This window comes from Camellia sinensis, chromosome 10 (assembly GCF_055761805.1).
Source record: "Camellia sinensis isolate YWXY chromosome 10, ASM5576180v1, whole genome shotgun sequence".
Classification (NCBI taxonomy): Eukaryota; Viridiplantae; Streptophyta; class Magnoliopsida; order Ericales; family Theaceae; genus Camellia; species Camellia sinensis.
The window spans coordinates 126,995,545-127,011,017 of NC_138970.1; the positions used below are offsets into that span (position 1 = coordinate 126,995,545).

The following is a 15,473-nucleotide window of genomic DNA, read 5'->3' on the forward strand; positions in this document are numbered from 1 at the left end:
GATAGACAGAAAGAAAAGAGTGATGAGTGAGAGAGAGAAAGAGAAGAGAGAGAGGAAGATGAAAAAATGGGTAAAAAGATATAGACAAAGAGAGAGAGAGAAAAAAAAAGAGCGAAAATAGATAAACGAGAGAGAGACAAAGAAAGATGAGCGAGAGAGATAAAGAGAAGAAAGACAGAGAGAGAAGAGAGATGAGAGAGATAGACAGAAGAGAGATGAACGAGAGACACAGAGAGAAAGAGAGAAAGAGAGAGAGACAGACAGACAGATAGAGAAGAGTGATGAGTGAGAGAGAGAGAAAAATAAGAGAGACAGAGACACAGAGAGAAAGAGAGAGACAGACAGACAGAGAAGAGTGATGAGTGAGAGAGAAAGAGAAGAGAGACAGAGACAGAGAGATAGGAAGATGAAAAAATGGGTGAAAAAGTTCCGCGTCTAACGCCTCATTTTCTAGTAGTGAGTCGTCTCTATCATTCATGGGTAGAATAGAGGCGCGGATTTGGGAATTGTATATTTTATATAAAAATCAAATTGAAATATTTTATACAATCACACCTATTTGGGGAGTGTGATTAAATATATATATATATATAATTATACTTATTTAAAAAGTGTGATTAAAAAGTAGTAATGTATATATAATCACACTTTAATTAAAATGTGTGATTAAAAAAAATATATATATATAATCACACTTATTTAAAAGTTTGATTAAAAAGTAGTAGTGTATATATAATCACACTTTAATTAGAATGTGTGGTTAAAAAATATATAAATAATCACACTTTAATTAGAATGTGTGGTTAAAAAATATATATATAATCACACCTATTTAAAAGTGTGATTAAAAAGTGGTAGTGTATATATAATCACACTTTAATTAGAAGGTGTGATTAAAAAATATATAAATAATCACACTTTAATTAGAATGTGTGATTAAAAAAATATATATATAATCACACTTGTTTAAAAAGTGTGATTAAAAAGTAGTAGTGTATATATAATCACACTTTAATTAGAATGTGTGATTAAAAAATATATAAATAATCACACTTTAATTAGAATGTGTGATTAAAAAAAATATATATAATCACACTTGTTTAAAAAGTGTGATTAAAAAGTAGTAGTGTATATATAATCACACTTTAATTAGAAGGTGTGATTAAAAAATATATAAATAATCACACTTTAATTAGAATGTGTGATTAAAAAATATATATATAATCACACTTGTTTAAAAAGTGTGATTAAAAAGTAGTAGTGTATATATAATCACACTTTAATTAAAAGGTGTGATTAAAAAATATATAAATAATCACACTTTAATTAGAATGTGTGATTAAAAAATATATATATAATCACACTTGTTTAAAAAGTGTGATTAAAAAGTAGTAGTGTATATATAATCACACTTTAATTAGAAGATGTGATTAAAAATATATATATATAATCACACTTAATTGAAAAGTGACATAAAAAATAAATATTATCACACTCAATCAAATTAAGTGTGATTAAAATATCAATCTAATTTTTTTTATCACACTTCCAATAAAAGTGAGATCTTTTTTTTTGTCAAAGTGTGATCTTTAACTATTTTTGTAGTAGTGCATGCTCTTAAACAATGCAATGTGACTAATACAACGCACACATTTGTGCAATTTTTTGTAGGCTCAGCTATGAGTATGGTATATGATCCGATTCAAGACATGATAAATCACGTTTTCAAGCAATGACATTGAAATTGACATTGGTTAGAATGACGAGCCGAACCCAAATGTACATGAAATAAGTGTATGCAAACATGGAAATGCTAAGTAAATATGATATTCTGCGCTACTATCATAAGCAGGTAAATAAAAGGGAGAAAGAAATGGGGGTTAGAAGACATACACCATTATTATATATTTTGCCCTCAGCTAGAAGGTTTGAATGAGCGTCCAAGTGTCCAGATTAAGCTAACTATTACAAAGCCATATGAATAAATTGAACTACATAACTAACTAGCTAAGCTAATTGACTACTTATTACAAATTCAAGGGATTTATTACAACAAAGATATTAGGCTAAGCCATAAACTAGCAATCTAAGTTAACTAGCTATGCAATTTCAAATAAACAACATTAATAACTACAACAATAACTAATTATAACAATAATAATTAATTACAACAATAATTATTCATAACAATAATAATTAATTGCAAGTAGGCATAATGATCGCATGCACAATGCCTAGAAGCTGCTCTGTCTGCTTCAGTCTGTAACGCCCCGAAAATTGGGCAGGGTATATTTATTTATGCAACAAAACCCACCTTATAGACAAACACATATATATAGTTAACTATTCTATACATCAATTTCCATTAAATCCCAAATGCTAAATACATGTTGTTCACATCTCAATACCCCAGTTCCAATCCCAAGCATACATTTTACAACAAGTATGAAATGGAAGCGAAACAGATAATAAGTGCCCTCTGGCTTACAAATTTATCCAAGAACATTCTTGGTTACACAAAATGTAGTTTCAACTCAACGCAATTACAACCTTGGGCTTACATTCAACAAATAACAATAAAACAAAAATGAAGCCTCACTCCGAGTCCTCCCAAATCAATGCCTTAACGGAGGCATAGCACCTGTACCTGAAATGATTTCCCTTATAGGGTGAGCCACAACCCAGTAGAGATATACTACACAATATATGAACAATGACAAGATTAAAGAGGAGTATGCTCATGCCATGCTCATGATAAAACAGTTTATCTCTCTTTTTATAAAGCATGCAATGCATGCTGAGATGCAACAACAGATATAAAACCATTTCCATTTTAAACCATATCTGTTACATGAATATGGGCCTTGTGAATCTCTAGGTGAGTGTTTGCAAGTAGGCCCTAATGTACTACCACTGCCATTTTTACCAGTAAACTGGAAGGCTTGACACCTAACCGTGCGGTTCCACAGCCCCTGCCCAGATTCACCAAGTATTCATCTTTTTACAAATAGATACATTTCCAAACATTTCTAAAAAATAGATACATTTCCAATGAAATGAATGTAATGCAATGTCCAATGCAACAAATGGGGAATGTGGTTCAATTTACCTAAGTCTCATGCATTTTTACAACAATCATGGCTATCCTCTACCAATAGCCTAAAAGAGATATTTCTAAACGGATATTTAAACAATTAAATTCCATAAAAATTTCAATAAATACAATCTATTCCACATCTCATCAAATATGAACAACTACACTAGTTTTCATATCACAATCACGTCCGATAGCCTCTCAAGGTCCATTTCTAACTGTGTCGGTTTTATTCTAACAAATACATTAAGCAAAATAATATCGTTAATGCCTAAGAAAATATCATTTTCTTTTCAAACTCATACTCCAAGCATTATTTAACTATGACATCCTATTTTGATCAAAAGCCCCCAACATTAAATGTAATTCCTTTGTTTTGTTTAAAAATGCTCTTTTGGTCACACAATGGTAAAAATTTCAAAACCAATCGAGTCGAAGTCCGTTTTTGTTCAAATTTAAAACATAGCTCTTTCATAACCTTACATACATATTCCAAGTTTACACTTTCGCAATTTGGGCATCAAGTCTTTATTTTTCTTAAAATTTCCCTTTCAAGCAAATAAATCACAAATTTTTCAAAAATTCTGATTAAATTATATACAACTCTAAACTCCATATGATCAAGTAAAAGTGCATAAAGAAATGTAGGAAAAATCTCCACCTCAAGCTAGAAGAGGAAACAAGCAAAAATCCAAATTTTTTATTTAATCGACTTTCGATTTCCACCGGTCAAAATGTTGCTCTCGCCAAGCTCTTCATTTTGATCTCAAGAACATGGGTCTAAAACTGCTCTCTTCCAAGAAGTGCTTCATACTCGGTGTCGATAAGAGGGTCATTCCGTATTGGGACGTACCCCGAATAAGGATCCAATTGAGGAACGTAAACAAAGAATAATATAAGTCTAGCTCCCATGGCCAGAAATGTCCAGACAACTCAAAGAATAACACTATTATGACCACGAGATTGCCAAATGCCAAGTAGAAACACCTTTTTTCCTCTGGAAAACATTAGGATATGGCTATTCCGAACCTTTTAGACTAATTCATGCACACAAACCCAATGACAATCAACAACAAACTACAGACCGTAAGTCCTTCACAACTACTTTCAGTGCACACTATTTCATCAAGGGGTCCAATAAGTCCTCCAAAATCATCATGGGTCATACGCCTATGAAGCATTAGTTCTACTTCTCCATCTTCAATGCTGGATCCACCAGCGGCGCGATCAACCAAGACTGAGAATTCAGATTTCTTGTCCCTTGTAACAATTCCAACACTGAGTGGATAATAGTTCCCTGCAACGGGTTGACGAACTGCAAGAGACCAGTCCCCTCTATAATCTCGAACCTGTTTTAGAAAGTTCCTCCCATTGGAATCAGTATAAAACACCTTGTCTGTAACCATATTTGCTGTCATCCGTGAAATGACCTCTTTTCCTACACCATCTTCCGTAGATATAGGACCAATCGTGTATTTAACTTCAGCATGTTCTTTGTCTTTGTAAAGTCTAACCACCTGATAGATCCATGAGTTGAACTGCTGATGAACTTCATCGGCTAAAGGTCCATGCACAACCTTCAGGGCCACTGATCTTGTAATCACATTGGGACGAGATCCATTAGGCCGGAAAATGTATGCACCAGAACTCTGTGGATTGAAGTGGTGTGAGTAACACGCTCTTGCTGAGCGGGGATGTTTCAGCCATGTGTTTAATGGCCAAAAAAGAAAATGTATCATCTACATACTGCTTTTCGGTGCCACTAACTCAACATCATGATGTTGAGCAATTGTTAAAGCATCAGCTAAAGTGTAAGTGGTGGGTCCCATTTTATTCCTCCCTCTAAAAATTTCAATTGCTTTGCAAGCAAATAATATCTACTCATCACTCTTACGTAGCGTTTCAGAGAAGGCCTGCTAAAAAAAAAAAAAAATTAGGTCATTACAACCTACCCTTCTTAAAGAAATTTCGTCCTCGAAATTAAACTCAAGTAATGTAATACATTCTACAGTCACCCACAAACTCACTCAGATACTTACCATTGCATCAACAAAATTCTTTGACCTCTTCTTGAGCCAACAATTAGTACACCGGTAACGAACCAAATCATTACTTTGCACCACAATTGATTATATAAACCCTTACTAGTATAAACTATTAAATGATTCTTCTATCCACATTGATAACCCACAGCAACAAAATAGGATCTAATCCCTTAAGTATAACAAAACGACTCCCCAGAATACTAAGACGCCATACCTTATTGGCGATAACCCAACTTCAACAAACTATCTCCATCGCCTAATGCACAATGCATCCCATGGCCAAAATAACTATCACTACTCTGAAACCTTAACAAAACGAAATAATAACTCTTCAAAAGCACTAACCACCAACTCAGACTGTGACAGTCAACTATCACAAAACAGACAATACCTTACCAACACTATTCTACATCACACTAATATTACAATAACCCACGAGATCAAACCCAAATTAAACAACTTTTACTATACTAACTCGCTTATTAACAAGTATTAATATTGCTCTTTAGGCCAGTTAACAGAATAGTCTACCTCTTACTCTAGAAGTATACAAAACCAATCACAATAAGACACATATAAAGATTAACACTGAAACAGTTCTAAAATTCCCAAATAGTTAATAAATAAATTAACCTCGTTGAATTAAAATCAATTACAACCGTAGAAACATAATCATGGCATGATAACACAGCCTCCCAATTAAACATAAGAGATTCACCCTACTCCATAACATATACAATGTACATCCTAATATCAAAACAACATTTCTATCACAATTCCCAAACATCGATAAAAAGGTCTGAATACTTCTCACGGACTTCAACCTCACGTTCCCAAGTCGCCTCCTCAACCCCGTGGTGTCTCCGCAACATTTTCACCAAGGGATAAGTACGAACAAAAGATACACAGATACATTTGGAGAATATGCCGTTATTGACAAGGAATATCCTGCCTATGGATGTCAATGAGCATATGCCGTTATTGCGACGGAATATTCCGTTAGCTGACATCATCGCGCATAAGCAAAACACGCAAAAAGGAAAGAAAACACAAATGCAGGGATACGGGGCTTCGAACCCCTGACCTCAGGCTTTGTCCTTTGGTCCCTCAACCACTGAGCCAAACCACTGAACCCAAGTCACTCTTGTGACAAAAATAGTCGAATAAATGTATATAATGCATAAATATACAATATAGATACATATATGTATACAAATTTTCCGCTTCTCCCTCTTCCTTCGAAGACTACGTCTGACACGCGGCCTTGCTTTTGCGTCAGTTGGTCGGCAAAAGCAGACCTCCTCGATTTGTAAGCTTGCCTCGGCTCTCTCTCCATTTGTCTTCTTCTTTTCCGTCTTCTTCTTCGTCATCACTTTCTTTCTTGTACTTAATCACTCTCTTCTCCTCTTCTTCCTCATTCCCCTTGAGAGAGACAGAACATCGAGACTGAGCGGAGGAGAAAAGCTGCCTCAAAACTCAGTCTGTTCTCTGTTATTTCTCTATGACTCATTTCTTTCATTTTACACTTCTCACTACACATGGCCTCATCTCGTCCCCTCACTCTCTTTCCGGACCTCAATGATCCAAGCTCTCCTGGACCGAGTGTCCCTACTCCTACTCTTCCTAACCTTCCTGGACTGAGTGCCTCTGTTCCTACCCTCTTAACTTTCCTATGATGTCAGTTGAGCAAATCATGGCTACTCAATCTGACATTGAGGCCAACCATTTCACACTGAGATCTTGCATGGAGACAGTGATTGAGGTTACCAAATTATCTCACCGGCTGCAGAATAGGACCAGGGAAGTATAACAGTTAAATGCCTAACTTTATCTGCTCCAGTGCATGTACAAAGATGCGCGAGTAGAGATTTGCGCACTGAAGGTGGAGAATAAGGAGTTGAAATGGAAGACAACCGTCATGACCCGATTTGGAGCACCTTCGTACTTTGCCTTTGACAGCCAGCAGGGAGTCAACTCCCTTGGCGGTTCTGTACGCATTGAGGCAGGGCCTTCAAAGGTCACCCCAGGCGACAAAAAAAGGAAGAGCTTAGTGGGAGAGTCGAGTAAGTGAAGTCGGCATGTGGCTGTTATAAAAAACAAGATCCCTCTCTCTCTCTCTCTTTTTTTTTTGTTGACTCTGCAATCAAGGATGTCATCCCCTGACTTCAATAAAATCAAATTTTTTTTTTTTGCACATCAATGACGTAACTAGCATAACACTTTAAGCTTGAAAACAATTTTGTTTGACTAAATTTGAGAATGATTAAATTTTGAACTCTGAACTGGACATTGATTCCATATTGATCTGAATCAAAATCATGGTTTAACGAAAGAAAAACGAAACAAAACAATCCAAACACACTTATATACACTGACTGGTATTAACGAAAGAAAAACCATGTAAATCAATACATTGGCAATAGAATTACAGAGCAAGAAGGTACTTCTCACAACCGAAGGTGCTGGTACTGACTCTAGCGTGGTAACAACATACACACGCCTAAAAGGTCTCTGATCCACCTGTTCCCCTCCTCCTGCGCTAGAATCTCATCCGGTATTGGCATTTCGTGCCTCATGGGCCTACCATGCCTACCACTCCCCCTTCCACGTCCTAACATCCTAATAAAGGTAACACTCGAGATTGGCACAGTCACAATTGTGCTGAAACTAATTCACTCACGTCCTAAGGCAATGGACAACAGTTAATTCATTCCACATAAGCACATAGTCACATAAGCACATACAGATTTTATTTCTAGATAATGATTGTCCCATGACATTGCTAGAGTTCCAATCAGAAATAGCAGTGATCATGTGCTCTTCTAATTGGACTTCCAGGAACTCACAGACCCAATCAACATCTCAGAAATCAAACCCCATACCCATATAATCACGTAAGCATGTTATCAGATAGCACCTTATTATACATATATTTCTATCAAATGAGATAAACCCACTGTGGTACTAACCACTCCCTACATACCCAAAGCATTCGAACCTGGTACGCTCTGATACCAAGTTGTAACGCCCCGAAAATTGGACAGGGTATATTTATTTATGCAACAAAACCCACCTTATAGACAAGCACATATATATATAGCTAACTATTTCATACATTAATTTCCATTAAATCCCAAATGCCAAATACATGTTGTTCACATCTCAATGCCCCAGTTCCAATCCCAAGCATACATTTTACAACAAGTATGAAATGGAAGCCAAATAGATAATAAGTGCCCTCTGGCTTACAAATTTATCGAAGAACATTCTTGGTTCCACAAAATGTAGTTTCAACTCAACGCAATTACAACCTTGGGCTTACATTCAACAAATAACAATAAAACAAAAATGAAGCCTCAGCTCCGAGTCCTCCCAAGTCAATGCCTTGATGGATACATAGCACTTGTACCTGAAATGGTTTCCCTTATAGGGTGAGCCACAACCCAGTAGAGATATACTACACAACATATGAACAATGACAAGACTAAAGAGGAGTATGCTCATGCCATGCTCATGATAAAACAGTTTACCTCTCTTTTTATAAAGCATGCAATGCTGAGATGCAACAATAGATATAAAACCATTTCCATTTTAAACCATATCTGTTACATGAATACGGGCCTTGTGAATCTCTAGGTGAGTGTCTGCAAGTAGGCCCTAATGCACTACCATTGTCATTTTTACCAGTAAACTGGAAGGCTCGATTCCTAACCGCGCGGTTCCACACCCCCTACCCAGATTCACCAAGTATTCATCTTTTCGCAAATGGATACATTTTCAAACATTTCTCAAAAATAGATACATTTCCAATGAAATGAATGTAATGCAATGTCCAATGCTACAAATGGGGAATGTGGTTCAATTTACCTAAGTCTCATGCATTTCTACAACAATCATGGCTATCCTCCACCAATAGCCCAAAACAGACATTTCTAAACGGATATTTAAACAATTAAATTCCATAAAAATGTCGATAAATACAATCTATTCCACATCTCATCAAATATGAACAACTACACTAGTTTTCATATTACAATCACGTCTGGTAGCCTCTCAAGGTCCATTTCTATCCGTGTCGGTTTTATTCCAATAGATACATTAAGCAAAATAATATCGTTAATGCCCAAGAAAATATCATTTTCTTTCCAAACTCATTCTCCAAGCATTATTCAACGATGACATCCTATTTTGATCAAAAGCCCCCAAAATTAAATGTAATTCCTTTGTTTTCATTAAAAATGCTCTTTTGGTCACAAACTGGTAAAAATTTCAAAACCAATCGAGTCGAATTCTGTTTTTGTTCAAATTTAAAACATAGCTATTTCTAACCTTACAAACATATTCCAAGTTTACACTTTCGTAATTTGGGCATCAACTCTTTATTTTTCTCAAAATTTCCCTTTTAAGCAAATAAATCACAAAATTTTTCAAAAATTCTAATTGAATTGTATTCAACTCTAAACTCCATATGATCAAGTAAAAGTGCATAAAGAAGTGTAGGAAAAATCCCTACCTCAAGCTAGAAGAGGAAACAAGCAAAAATCCAAATTTTCGATTTTATCGACTTTCGATTTCCACCGGTCAAAATGTTGCTCTCGCCAAGCTCTTCATTTTGGTCTCAAGAACATGGGTCTAAAACTGGAAAAAAAATGCTGGCATCCCTCTCTGGAAAAACATGCTCTCCTTCAAGAAGTGCTTCATACTCGGTGTCGATAAGAGGGTCATTCTGTATTGGGACGTACCCCGAATAAGGATCCAATTGAGGAACGTAAACAAAGAATAATATAAGTCTAGTTCCCATGGCCAGAAATGTCCAGACAACTCAAAGAATAACACTATTATGACCACGAGATTGCCAAATGCCAAGTAGAAGCACCACTTTTTCCTCTGGGAAACATTAGGATATGGCTATTCTGAACCTTTTAGACTAATCCATGCACACAAACCCAATGAAAATCAACAACAAACTACAAACCATAAGTCCTTCACAACTACTTTCAACGCACACTATTTCATCAAGGGGTCCAATAGGTCCTCCAGAATCATCATGGGTCATACGCCTATGAAGCATTAGTTCTATTTCTCCATCTTCAATGTTGGATTCACCAGTGGCGCGATCAACCAAGACTGAGAATTCAGATTTCTTGTCCTTTGTAACAATTCCAACACTGAGTGGATAATAGTTCCCCACAACGGGTTGACGAACTGCAAGAGACCACTCCCCTCTATAATCTTGAACCCGATTTAGAAAGTCCCTCCCATTGGAATCAGTATAAAACACCTTGTCTGTAACCATATTTGATGTCATTCGTGAAATGACCTCTTCTCCTACACCATCTTCCATGGATATAGGACCAATCGTGCATTCAACTTCAGCATGTTCTTTGTCTTTGTAAAGTCTAACCACCTGATAGAACCATGAGTTGAACTGCTGATGAACTTCATCGGCTAAAGGTCCATGCACAACCTTCAGGGCCACTGATCTTGTAATCACATTGGGACGAGATCTATTAGGCCGGAAAATGTATGCACTAGAACTCTGTGGATTGAAGTGGTGTGAGTAACACGCTCTTGCTGAGCGGGGATGTTTCAGCTATGTGTGTTTAATGGCCAAAAAAGAAAATGTATCATCCACATGCTGTTTTTCGGTGCCACTAACTCAACATCATGATGTTGAGCAATTGTTAAAGCATCAACTAAAGTGTAAGTGGTGGGTCCTATTTTATTCCTCCCTCTAAAAATTCCAATTGCCTTGCAAGAAAATAATATCTACTCATCACTCCCATGTAGTGTTTCAGAGAAGGCCTGCTAAAAAAAAAAAAATTTTGGGTCATTACATTGCCACTGTTCTCTGCTTCTGCAAAAAACAAAACACTCATTGCTTGCCAAACATTGGAAGCCGGCCAGCTTCAAATGATATCCGTCCGGGTCCAAATAGTGCTGGTTGTACCCCAATTTGAGGCCAAAAAATGTTTCATGGTCTGAAGTGAGAACAGTGCAGACAGAGTCCCTTCTGCCCCTTTCTGTCATGGGAAATTCAAGAGAAGAGCGTGTTCGAATCCAAAATCACCAATGAGCACAATTGATGGCTTGATGATTTCGAGCACGTTTGGACAAAATTTAATGAATGCAATGGAAAACCACCCATCCCTCTTATCATGAGGGCTCAAAGTGGGAAGTGGACAAGTACCAAGTCTTATCAACATATCATGGATTGATACGTGACAATTCCTGGGACGATGGACTCTGCATAACGTCTGGCCGACTCTAACCAACTCTGAACATTTTCTTTATGTCGGTTTAGTTCATTTTAAGCCAATTTTATTAGTCGTTGCCATTCTTTAGTCAATTCATCCAAAGTGATGGTTAAGTCCACTAAATGAGAAGAAATATCAAACAAGAGGTGATTCTTGACATGGAAGAGAGCCTATGCCTTGACGATGAACCTTCGTAGAGATTAAGCCATTGAGCATAGGTTTCTTTCCCATGCCTTGAATAACCATCCATTGGTTGAAATGACTCTCAAACAAAAAAAGGAAAAGAAGAAACGAGGAAGGTTGTAGAAATGAATGCTAAATTGATTATTAAAATGAGACTCTTGACATGAAAACTAAGCAAAGAAAAGCTATGGACAGCACAACACAACAAGTAAGATATGAGGACTTTCAACCCAACAAGCAAGCTAATCAAAGCATAGACTAATTAAATAAACTATGACAGCCCTAAAACAGCCCCTAATATGTAAAAACAGGGACCAAAAATCATGTTAAAGAGCATAACAAGTTAAACAAAAAGCAAGGAAAACAAGACTAGTAAACAAGAACAATGAGGGGTCGCTAACCCCTCCACTTTCCAGACCTCAAACCATGGTTTTTAGCCTTTAAAAAACTCTGAAAATCAGTTTAAAGACCAAAGAAAAGAGTGTAAAAACAAGGGGTTGAGCTATGAAATAAGGTGCAAGAAAGGGTATTAAACCTCCCTACCTTTGGTAGCTATCCAAACCCAAGTTCAAACACTTGAAATGGACTCAAGACAACACAACACAAAGACACAAGAAATAGATAACAACGGATAGAAAAGAGAGCAAGAGAAAAGGTGGTAGGCTTACACCTCTTGAAGTAGACAAGCTTTTGTTTGTAAAACAAACTTGGTCCAAGCACACTCTCAAGCTTGAATTGTGGTTTACTAAACTCAACCAAGGTTCTAAGTTATGGCTCCAAGGTTGTATATAGTGTATAGATATAGTACAAGGATGATCAAATCTCTCAAAGGTAGCTTGCACAAGAAGAACGGGGCTCTCAACTATGTTTTGCTTCTTTGAATTTTTTCTAACCTCTAACACTAAGATATATGCTCGTATTTATAGAATTTGAGCAAAAATAGGTCGAAAATATCTTCAAAAATGGATACCTGGCTCATTCTTGCCTAGAACAGTGTTTCTCGCTAGAGAGAGCCGGCCGGCTCCTAATAGCTATGTAATGCCCCAACTTCCGGGCCGTTAAATACGCACAATAATACAACACAAGTAGGATAGATGAACAGAACATCTTAATATACATATATAACCAGAGTTAATATCACAGATAATTCGTTTATGTTCCATTACAGGATTACCAAAACATTGCCAAACCAAAAGTCAAAAGGAAAAAAAAACAACTAGTCTAAGTCTTCAAATGAACCACAGCTCCAACACTTCATCTTGTTTGCCTTCGAAATAACCTTCACCATTGTAAACTGCTTCATCACCTGGCATGACATGCCATGAGCTTGGAATGCCCAATAAAAACACACACACCCCCATATCTTCTATCAACCAATCAACCATACACAGAACAAATCGGAATACATAACGTACTTACAATAAGGTTTTACGAATTAGTAGTTAGACTAGGCATCTAGAATCCCCCAAAGAGATCCTTCTACCCAACCACACGGATTGAACACCGGACTATTCAGAACTCCCCCTTTTGCTGCTTTGCAGACCTTACCACCTATGCCCACCTCCTGGTTATTTACCAGTCAGTGACATTGATGGACCTCAAAAGGGACGACCAAACAAGTGGGCTCGCTTACACCCAAATCGTGCCTAGGGCTCGTTTACACCCTGCACATACCATACCAAATCATGCTTAGGGTTCGCTTACACCCTGCACATAACATCCCATACCAAAGGGCTCGCTTACACCCCGAAACCACCGCATAGAGTCTGAATACATTCATGTCAACCTAGGGGCTCGCTTAGACCGCTTGCGCAAGACTTAACTTATTTGGTTTTAATCCCATCATAATTCATGCCATTCATATATATAAATTATTTCAACACTAATGTGAACGTCACCCTTTGCCAACCCCTTATCATTTCCCGTTTATTTGATCTTTTGCCGAGCAAGTTAGTCACATTCGGTAATTCGGTAATATAAAAGGGTATGAGACAAACATAAGAGAAGAAATATAACCCATGATATGCATACATAAGTATGGTAAGGCAAGTAAATAACATTAGGCATGCTTTGAAATACTTAGAGACAAATAACACAATAAAACACCATTTCCATCACAGTTCGGTTCTGCAGGGCTAACAGGAATGCTTTGGTAAAAATACTTATAGGTCAAATTAGAGGCTAAAATTGCACAGAAAAAATATTCAATCTGTCTAGTTTCAGTTCCAATTTTCAGAAGTTGCACAGCACCTCCAAAAATTCATCTACAAACTATATTCAAAAACCTGTCCAGATTTGTCACCCTTTGGGAAAACTAACTTTTCTCTCAATCTACCCGACGGTTTTTACTCAAATAAAATCTGTTGGAAACAAGACTCAGAGTTATAAATTTTGACAGTAGAACCAACATGAGATGATTTTTATAGAATTTTATAAAATTTCTAAAAGTGGACTGTTTTTCAGAGACTCTGGACCAGATTTTTCAACAAATTACCCAAGCCCTAAAAACACACAATTAGGAGCCAATAAAATTGTCACAAGCTCTAAACACATAAAATATCCTATAATAAATTCAGATTTGAGAATTAGATAGATTTGATATTTCTTTTAAATTAGAGAAGTTGCAGTAGTGCCTAATTTCACAAATTTGCAAGACAATGACACTATATCATACCCATACTTTCACACACACCAAAAACCCTATTGACCATTAATTTGTAACACAAGAGACATACTAGACAATAGAATGAGATGATGAAAGGATTGGAGAAATTAAGGGAGAGGTATGTTCTTACCTTCAAGAATTCCTTCTTTTTCTCTTTTTTTTTTTTTTTTTTCTTCTTCTTCTTACTTCTCTACTTCCCTTGAGCCAACTCTCCCTCTCTTACCCTCTCCTTGGCTTTTTAAAAACATGGGAGTGGATTTGGACAAGCCCTCAATTTATAGAGTATAAGGTAGCTTAATTGCTAAGGGAACTAAATAAATATCTAGATATTTGTTTTTTGTGTTTTTTTTTATTTATTTTTTTGTTGTTATCCAACCAACTCTTCCACCAACATATTATATATATATATATATATATATATATTTTTAAACTATGTATATATTCAAATACACAATAGTTTTCTATTCAAATAAATAATAAATATTCAAATAAATAATAAATAAAAGAACAACAAAGACAAAAATAAAAATGAAAATAAAATGTATGAATTAATTTATAAACTAAGAGGTAAATAAATAAAAACCAAGTTTTAGGGTATTTCCAATTGTAAGGTGGTGTTCTTGGTTTAATTTTGATAATATACTGGAAAATTATTCTTTATTGGGCCATTTTGCAGACTTTTACGAAACTAGGTGTTGAAATGCTATTAAACTAAGGCTCAGGGTTTCATGTGTAATTACGAAAAATTAGGATCTCTACAACCTATCCCCCTTAAATAAATTTCGTCCTCAAAATTAAATCGTACTTAACGTCTCAAATAGTTGTGAATAGTTTACCCACATCGTGTCTTCAAATTCCCAAGTGAACTCTTCAATATCATGGTGACGCCAGAGTATGTTAAGAAGTTGAATTGTCTTTCCTCGCAAGTTCTTTTCTTGTCTATCCATAATTGCTACTGGTCCCTCCTCAAAGGTAGCGTCTTCGTTGAGTTGGATTTCTTCCTATTTGATAATGTGAGAATAGTGCATTGTGTACTTCCTTAACATAGATACGTGGAAAACATCATGTACTCCAGCCAATTGCAGGGGTAGAGCCAATTTGTACGTAACCTCTCCAATTTTCTAAATTATCTCGAAGGGTCCGATATATCGAGGTGATAATTTTCCTTTCTTTCCAAAACGAATGATACCTCGGCAGGGCTAAATTTTCAAGGCAACATCACCGACAAT

General features: G+C 36.2%; 1 long non-coding RNA gene across 1 annotated transcript; it reads right to left on the reverse strand.

Moving 5' to 3' along the window:
* Window positions 1-12,674: 12,674 nt before the first annotated feature.
* LOC145801720 (uncharacterized) lies at window positions 12,675-14,484 on the reverse strand. Its single transcript, XR_014343371.1, has 2 exons — window positions 14,375-14,484; window positions 12,675-12,885 (listed from the first exon to the last, which is right to left on the reverse strand). It is a non-coding gene; the product is annotated as an uncharacterized LOC145801720 (long non-coding RNA).
* Window positions 14,485-15,473: the final 989 nt, after the last annotated feature.